Source organism: Oncorhynchus mykiss, chromosome 13, assembly GCF_013265735.2.
Source record: "Oncorhynchus mykiss isolate Arlee chromosome 13, USDA_OmykA_1.1, whole genome shotgun sequence".
Classification (NCBI taxonomy): domain Eukaryota; kingdom Metazoa; phylum Chordata; class Actinopteri; order Salmoniformes; family Salmonidae; genus Oncorhynchus; species Oncorhynchus mykiss.
This window is the reverse complement of record NC_048577.1, coordinates 25,842,675-25,852,498: the sequence shown is the minus strand read 5'-3', so window position 1 is coordinate 25,852,498 and position 9,824 is coordinate 25,842,675. Positions and strand designations below refer to the sequence as shown.

General features: G+C 38.1%; 1 long non-coding RNA gene across 1 annotated transcript; it reads right to left on the bottom strand.

Annotated features, from left to right (window-relative positions):
- Window positions 1–2,832: 2,832 nt before the first annotated feature.
- Window positions 2,833–7,216, bottom strand: LOC110516919. The gene is made up of 2 exons (XR_002472478.2): window positions 6,727–7,216; window positions 2,833–4,473 (listed from the first exon to the last, which is right to left on the bottom strand). It is a non-coding gene; the product is annotated as an uncharacterized LOC110516919 (long non-coding RNA).
- Window positions 7,217–9,824: the final 2,608 nt, after the last annotated feature.

The following is a 9,824-nucleotide window of genomic DNA, read 5'->3' as shown; positions in this document are numbered from 1 at the left end:
GTGGTTAAAGACTTAGTAAGCTAGTTGTAGCCATGATCTGGTTACCTATATGTTCAAACAGCTATGTTTTTGTTTGAAATTTCCAAAATTAAAATGACAAATTTACATTTGAAATGTTTTCTTTACTCAAGTATTACAATTGTTTTTTTAGGGGTGTAGGGTGGAAGCTGTCTCCACATAACAGGGAATTCCTGTCAGTCGGCTTCCTGTATAGGTCTGTGCTAAAGCCACCCCCATTCCTCTTAATCGAAATGTCCAGATAACTTGTTTCATGCGCATCAAAGGTGAGGGTGAATTTCAGATGTTCACTGCTTGTATTGATGATGGAGTGGAATCGATGAAGTTCCTCTGCTGTCCCCTGGAATAGAAGGAACACGTCATCAATTAATACTTTTTCAGAACCTGATGAGGTGCTAGAATGGATTGTTAGGGCTGACAATCACATTCTTCTCTAACAACCCCACATACAGTTACGCATAATTAGATGGTATTTTTTTTGTTAACTGTTAACTACAATGACCATAATGACCTGAGCGCCTACTTGTCATGTCTGTGTTTCTTTTACACCTGCTACGTAAAAGAGACTGAAGAATGTGTAACAGTATAGTTTCCGGCCCTCTCCTCGACCCTACCTGGGCTCGAACCAGGGACCCTCTGCACACATCAACAACTGACACCTACGAACCATCGTTATTAGCGCACACCCCGCTAACTAGCTAGCCATTTCACATCAGTTACAAATGCACAATGGTCAATGCTATCTGGGATTTTTGGGATATCCCTACCCTAAAACCCTAACCTTAACCCCTAACTTAACCATTTTAAATGTAAACTTCAATGGGCTAGGGACGTCCCAAGGATGTATTGCTACCTGAAATTACACAATCTAAGTGTTTGATCGTTGGTATTCAGCAGTCATAAAGCCTTATTTACTTTAATGAACTACTAAAATAGTGATTTTGTCAGACAGCAGCTCTACACTTTATTGACTGACTGATCCATTCATCCTTCCATCCCTCCTCAGCCTTCCTCTCCTCTGAAGACCCAGTGAGGGTGGAGCTCAGTCAGAGAGCTGTTGAGGGACTGGTTAGGAAGAACACTTCTACAGCCAGAAAGGTCACAAGTGGTTTAGATGGTAAATATTTATGTCCCCTTAGTGGTTCATCACGTCAGCAAAAGGGAGTATGTTTCATCATCTATGTTTATTTACATTAGTGCAAATTGTCCACTGATATTGGTGTAATTTCTCACCCCTTTTCGCTGTATGAAAGTTAATTCCCCTCAGGCACACATTTGTTCTTTACTATTAAGGTAATTTGTGTAGAATGTACAATTTGATTGCAGAAACTCCTCCCTGCTAATGAGGAAACCGCTAGTTATGGATGTAGTATAGTGCCTTGCGAAAGTATTCTGCCTCCTTGAACTTTGCGACCTTTTGCCACATTTCAGGCTTCAAACATAAAGATATAAAACTGTATTTTTTTGTGAAGAATCAACAACAAGTGGGACACAATCATGAAGTGGAACGACATTTATTGGATATTTCAAACTTTTTTTACAAATCAAAAACTGAAAAATTGGGCGTGCAAAATTATTCAGCCCCTTTACTTTCAGTGCAGCAAACTCTCTCCAGAAGTTCAGTGAGGATCTCTGAATGATCCAATGTTGACCTAAATGACTAATGATGATAAATACAATCCACTTGTGTGTAATCAAGTCTCCGTATAAATGCACCTGCACTGTGATAGTCTCAGAGGTCCGTTAAAAGCGCAGAGAGCATCATGAAGAACAAGGAACACACCAGGCAGGTCCGAGATACTGTTGTGAAGAAGTTTAAAGCCGGATTTGGATACAAAAAGATTTCCCAAGCTTTAAACATCCCAAGGAGCACTGTGCAAGCGATAATATTGAAATGGAAGGAGTATCAGACCACTGCAAATCTACCAAGACCTGGCCGTCCCTCTAAACTTTCAGCTCATACAAGGAGAAGACTGATCAGAGATGCAGCCAAGAGGCCCATGATCACTCTGGATGAACTGCAGAGATCTACAGCTGAGGTGGAAGACTCTGTCCATAGGACAACAATCAGCCTGAAATGTGGCAAAAGGTCGCAAAGTTCAAGGGGGCCGAATACTTTCGCAAGGCACTGTATATCTGGTTGAAGAAACTCCTCCCTGCTAATGAGGAAACAGATAGTTATGTTTTTTTCCCTCATAGTTATGGATGTACTATATCTGCCTGGAGCAAAAATGGTGAGCAAAGATTTTAGTTTTTCACAATGTATTCTGAATGTGAATATGGGATTATAATAGATTATAATTGTAAGGCTCGTTTGAATGTCCTGTTTAATATGTTTGCTACAGTATTAAGAATTATGTGTAATTATTGAAGAACCAGTATCCATTTGGGTGTTGTCAATAAAGTTAACACTTTTTGTATTTCACCTTTATTTAACCAGGTAGGCCAGTTGAGAACAAGTTCTCATTTACAACTGTGACCTGGCGAAGATAAAGCAAAGCAGTGCGAAAAAAATAACAGAGTTACACGTGGGATAAACAAACGTACAGTCAATAACACAATAGAAAAATCTACATACAGTGTGTGCAAATGGAGTACGGAGGTAAGGCAATAAATAGGCTATAGTAGCGATGCAATTACAATTTAGCAAATTAACACTGGAGTGATAGATGAGCAGATGATGTATAAGTAGAAATACTGGTGTACAAAAGAGCAAAAAAAGTAAATAAAAACATGGGAATCAAATCAAATAAAATGTATTTATATAGCCCTTCTTACATTTTTTTATTATTTTTTATTTATTTTTATTTTACCTTTATTTAACTAGGCAAGTCAGTTAAGAACAAATTCTTATTTTCAATGACAGCCTAGGAACAGTGGGTTAACTGCCTGTTCAGGGGCAGAACATCAAACAAACTAAAATATTTAGTACACAACGAACAGAAACTTAACTGAAAGACTGAGCATTTTAAGGAAATGTCATTGATTCAAATATTAACAATTGGATCCAATACAAATGATAAACTTGTTTTACTCCATTGTTTGTTGTTACGTTCTCCATCAAGAAAAGCAAAAAACTAAAGTCAAACTAAATGTTACTAAATGTTAAATGAATTGTACAACTATCAAAAGCAAATGTGATTGGTGAGGCATGGAGTAATAAAACGTATCTTTGTCAGGGTGAATGTTTGAAATATGAGGTGATTTGAGTCATGCTTCTTCAGTAGTGGTATAAAGACATTTAGCACTTGAATGTTGTCAATAAATACTGGAGTGATATAGGATTGTTAATAAAATTGATTATAGACCAATTCATTATACTGCGTCCAGGTGTTTGGGCTGCAAGTACGTTGAAATTAATTTATCAAGTCATTGAAAACATTTAATTGTATAAACAAAACATGACAACATCATACCAGCTCTTTTTTAGTTAGTCACTTTTTGTTCATTTACATAAATAGTAATAGATGTAAACAGATGTCTACATTTTGAAGTGTTGCATTTTGATTCAGTGGGTCACCAACGTGGTAAGTGTAACACAACTCTTTTTTTGTTAGTACATTTTTGTTAAATCACTGAGGCTAAAATCCATATCATGCTGCAATCAATTTATCAAATTGAATAGGGGGCAAACATTTAGGGTGCTACATTGTGACATCATTAAAATACTCCTACTACAATGTTAAAACATTCTACAATGTGACATTATTTAATTAATATCATGAAACAACTCCTTCATGTATGTATTTTCTGATGTTTGATTAGATATATTTTATCAGAGTATCTCTTGTCACATTGATCATAGCCATAAGGTTTCTCTCATGTGTGTGTCTGCTGGTGTATCTTCAGATAGCCAGATGTAGCAAAACTCTTCCCACATTGATCACATCTAAAGGGTTTCACTCCTGTGTGTATTATCTGGTGTATCTTCAGATAGCCAGATGTAGCAAAACTCTTCCCACATTGAGTACAGCTATATGATTTCTCTCCTGTGTGTGTTATCTGGTGTACTATCAGGCCGCTTGACTGAGTAAAACTCTTCCCACATTGATTACAGCCATAAGGTTTCTATCCAGTGTGAATTCTCTGATGTATTTTAAGGTCTACTGAAGAGGTGAATCTCTTCCCACAGTCAGAGCAGCAGTGAACATTCTCTCCAGTGTGTATTCTCAGGTGTAGTTTAAGTGAATCTGATTTTAAGTAACTCTTCCCACAGTCAAAACAGTGGTGAGGTTTCTCTCCTGTGTGTACTCGCTAGTGTATTCTCTTATGTAGTTTAAGTGAATCTGATCTTGAGTAACTCTTCCCACAGTCAAAGCAGTGGTGAGATTTCTTCCCTGTGGGTCTCGGTAGGTGTTTCTTGAGGTGTTCTGATCTGGAGAGACTTTTCTCTGCCTCGTCAGCATCATGATGTTGTTGAGGATCACCAGCGGATCCACGATAGTCCCGTCTCTCCTGTGTGAACAATAAAGTCGGACAGATGGTTAAAGGCTCAAAACAGCAGAGATCCACTGTTTATTTGAGTTAAAAGATGATGCCCAGAGCGTACCCATGAAGTTGTACAACAATTGACATCTGTTAAATTATTTGACAAATGTCTTAAAACAGTCAAGTGAGCAACAATTTTGTATTGTTTTCACATTAGTAGTAACATTGATGATTGGAGGCTAGAAACAAGTTATTAAAGTTGCTGAAACTCTAAGCAATGTGCCAGACGACTTTTAGTCTCCAATTTTGGCCCCTTTCTGTGTTTGCTAAAACTGCAGCACGAGGGCGGAGCACACACAATTTTGTTGCAGAAACTCCTCCCTGCTAATGAGGAAACCGATAGTTATGGATGTAGTATATCTGCTAATGAGGAAACCACTAGTTATGGGTGTAGTATATCTGGTAATGAGGAAACCACTAGTTATGGATGTAGTACATTTGGTAATGAGGAAACCACTAGTTATGGATGTAGTATATATGGTAATGAGGAAATGTATTCTGAATATTACAGCGCAAGATCAGGAGTGCTACTCAAGGAAACTCACATTAAGCTCTGTGTCTATTCACTAATTCACCACCGTGGGGGAAAACTCAGGGGAGATCTCATTGTCTCAAATCAACTGCTTCATACTTAAAAAACACTTCAACCAGTAAAATGCTCTTTAGCTAGCTTTTCCATCAGCCTGACAATGAGGGTTTGTAAACTAAGTGTTTGCCAAATTGGCCCATAACTTCACCTAACAATAACATACACCTACTGTAGGACCCATAACTCCACCTAACAACAGCATAGACCTACTGTAGGACCCATAACTTCACCTAACAACAACATAGACAACAACGTAGACCTACTGTAGGACCCATGACTTCACCTAACAATAACATAGACCTACTGTAGAACCCATAACTTCACTTAGCAATAACATAGACCGAGGACTATAAATCATGTAATATTTCAGGTGAAACATGGAAACTAAAATGTCTTTGTCATGACATTTCATAACCTGATCACCAGATAATTTTGTGAATAATCCCACTAGGCTACTCTGTAATGTGTTGTCATTCTAAATGTCCTGAATAAAGGAAAATAGCTCTGTGTGTTGTACAATAGCCTATCCATCAAGGAACAGTTCTCTACACATTATGAGCTAAGTATCTCTGTGCGTAAACAGACTAACGAGACGCTACTGTAAATCAAGCAGACAATAACATTATAAACAACAATTTGTTAGGGATGTTGGATCTAACGTGGAGCACGGCATAACTGTCTTTAACAGAGAATGAAGAAGCATGTTGGTTGTTGTTGCATGTTGTGATGTTTGTCATGTGACTGTCATTCAGAAAATTATTTCCTGGATCAGCTGATGATAGTTGAACATGTGACTGTAACTAAATAGCTACATAATTAAATATTGTGTGTAATTATTGAAGAACCGCGTTAATGACAGTATCCATTTGGGTGGTGTCAATAAAGTTAAGGTGACTCTCGGTTAGAACCATTGGATTTTGCAAACTCTGAAATGATTTAGGATTTCTGTGGCCATGAAACTGTGTTTTCCCAGCGTAATATAAGGAGACACTAAATGTTACGTAGGTAGAGTGCATTTCAGAGATCTGAATACAAAAAACTGTACGAACAGGAAAATAACTTAAACTACAAGGCCAAATCTACACTGGAGGAGCTTACCAAGATGACATTGAATGTTCCCAAGTTGCCTAGTTACAGTTTGGACTTAAATTGTGTTGAAAGTCTATGGCAAAACTTGAAAATGGCTTTCTAGCAATGATCAACATCCAACTTGACAGAAAAGGAAGGATTTTAAAAAGAAAAATGAATATTCACATGAAGCTCCATCACCTATTGGATGACATCACAACTTCCCATCAAACCAACTCCTTGAAGGACTTCCTATGACATCACTCACTCCAAGTTTGCAGTCCTCTAAAAAAACACTATTTTTCTTACTGTATTTATATATCTCTTTCAACATGAACGTTTTTTTTTTATCACTGGAGGACGTCATCAAAATGTAGAATGCCCTTTTAAAAATCACACATTACTTCCAAGAACTGCAGAGTTTGTGTCCCTGTTTTATAAGATAGTACTCACTGTATTTACTGGTGTTAATTAGATCAAAGCCCCTGTTTTATAAGATAATACTCACAGTATTTACTGGTGTTAATCAGATCAATGTCCCTTTTTTATAAGGTAGTACTCACTGTATTTTCTGGTGTTAATCAGATCTCCAGTCTTCTCTTTTTCGTCCTCCTCTAATGTGACAGTAATCTCCCCCTCTTCATCCTTCATTCCAAAAACGTCTTCATCCTCCACTCTGAAGGCGTCTTTCTCTTCTTCTTTCACGGTAACAGCCTCACCCTCTACTTGTTTTAAGTATTGGAACAGCCTCCTCTTCCTCGATAGCTTCTTTCTCCGTCCAGCAGATCTCTTCTTTAACAGGAGGAGAGTAGCTTAGTGAACTCATGTACGGGAATAATAGCTAGTTAGTATTAGCGACTAGACTAGTGCTAATTTAAGCAGCCAGCAAGTTGAATTACAACGTAAATATTACATTAAATGGGGTATCTAGTTGTTTCCACATACGTATGTTTAACTCATAGTGGCAAATAAACCACGAAATTGTCTAAAGAACTTGAATGTTCCGACTTTGTTGTCTGGCGAGCTACCGAGGTGGCTGCAGTTGGTGAAGAAGCGTTCCGTCCCCTAGATTATACGTCACAGTAGAAATATCGCCTGAAAGAACCATATCGCCATCTGCTGTCTGGAGGGAGGAAACGGAGTTGAGGAGGGAAAACTTTTTTTCTTCTTCATTGAATTATAATATTATAAAGCAGTTTAGGGAAACGTTTTTTTTCCTCTCCATTTAATATGAATATTATATCAAAACGTACAAAGAGCAACAAGTGTTGTTTGATTAGTTCAGATTTTTTTATGAGAATTTTAAACAAACTCTATATCTACTCCACATCTGTAATTCTGATTCAGTCAAATAACTAGATATCGAAATAAGCACCTAGTTATTGATACCCTTGATAAAGATTAGCAAAAGTGTATGTATAAAATAAATAAATAAACTTTACACACTACCAGGATATTTTAGCCCAAAATCTGGTTACCTCTCTGCTAGGAGGCTGACACTTGGCCATAAGTGGATCTTCTAGCAAGACTCATCAACATCCACGAAGAAATTGTTAATTGGGCACAAAATCAACATTTACACATGGTGTAACAATACATCATGTAGATGTATATAATGAACAGACTAGGTCTATACTGCCCCTACATGGTGTAACAATACATCATGTAGATGTATATAATGAACAGACTAGGTCTATACTGCCCCTACATGGTGTAACAATACATCATGTAGATGTATATAATGAACAGACTAGGTCTATACTGCTCCTACATGGTGTAACAATACATCATGTAGATGTATATAATGAACAGACTAGGTCTATACTGCCCCTACATGGTGTAACAATACATCAGTGTGCCAGGTGGACATTGGGTTTGATTCAGACCCTGCCAGTGTGCCAGGTGGACATTGGGTTTGATTCAGACCCTGTCAGTGTGCCAGGTGGACATTGGGTTTGATTCAGACCCAGCCAGTGTACCAGGTGGACTTTGGGTTTGATTCAGACCCTGTCAGTGTGCCAGGTGGACTTTGGGTTTGATTCAGACCCTGTCAGTGTACCAGGTGGACATTGGGTTTGATTCAGACCCTGCCAGCATGGCCAGAAATGTATTCCAAGGTCAGTAACTTATAACCACAGAACCACCACAGACCTTTCATGCGTAACTAAAAACACCTAAGTATTAGATTTACTGCCATGGTCTAGTATGTCACCGCCTCAGACACCATTCACAATGCTGGCTGAGGTACGAGTAAAACATGACATTAATTTCCTAACCATTCACAATGCTGGCTGAGGTACGAGTAAAACATGAAATATTATTTCCTATTTGTAAAAATGGCAAGGCTTTAGCTCAGGGGGCTTTTCCATTGTTGAGGAAAGCAGGGGAAGTGTTGTGAGTAACAGAAATGCCTGAGATGTGGGGGAAGGGAAGCTGCTCACTGATTGGTTGTAGTGACAATGGTCCCTCCAGAAATCGATCATTATTCCAACTGACATGTCAAATTCACAAATTCTACAGTATAGACAGTTATGTCTTAAGTGTAAAACTAACAATGACTCAATAATCCTTCTGGGAATGTTACGATGTCATAAAGTTATGGGAGGAGTTAGAAAGTTGGCTGTCAGAAGTGTTATAATGTAAATTTACTTTAAATAGGTCTGTCTGCATATTTCAAGACATGGCATATGAGGATGCAGTGAGATACCCGATGGTTGGATGATACTTTTCTAATCAGTCATCTTAGATATTATACTTAAAACCTGGAAATCAACCAATCCTCTGTTGTTAATTCAAATGAAAGGTAAAATGCTTTATTATCTAAAAGTTGAAAGTGACGAAGAGAAACAAAATGGTGCTGATGCGGGCGCTGGAGACGGGGGTGTGTTCTAGTGGGTCTGGGCAGGTGTGATGTAGTTAATGGAGATGGAGGTGTGTTCTAGTGGGTCTGGGCAGGTGTGATGTCATTAATGGAGATGGAGGTGTGTTCTAGTGGGTCTGGGCAGGTGTGATGTAGTTAATGGAGATGGAGGTGTGTTCTAGTGGGTCTGGGCAGGTGTGATGTAGTTAATGGAGATGGAGGTGTGTTCTAGTGGGTCTGGGCAGTGAATGTTTGTATGATGTTGTTTGTATGTTTTGTATTGTTTATAAAATATCAAATACGATATTTTAACATTTCCAATGCAAAGTAACACCTCACAGTTCTATTTTTGGAGTTATTACATTAAACCAATCAGAATTCAGAAGAATGCCAAAGTCAGGTGTGAAGTAATATGCAGGACCAGCCTATTCCCTATGATGTCAACTACAACATAAATAACTTCAAATGTAGAACATTAAATTAAACCAATTATTTGCGCTCATGACTTGGGTGATTAAAGTAAACCACAGTTTTGGAAATACATAATGCCATCTAACCAAATATCAAAGAATGTTAGCTATATGCAGTTATCTTAGCCAGCCAGCTAACGTTAGCTATTTAGCCAACTAGCTATTAGCGTAACCAGTTTCGCCAACCAGCACGGTTATGGTCAGCGAGACCAACTACCGGAGACCATTTAGAACCCAACTAACAGTAAGCCAAGGTGGAAAATGTTACAAAACTCCCGTAGTCTAATTCACAGAAATCATGCTGAAAAGTAGTGATGGGGAAACAAATCTT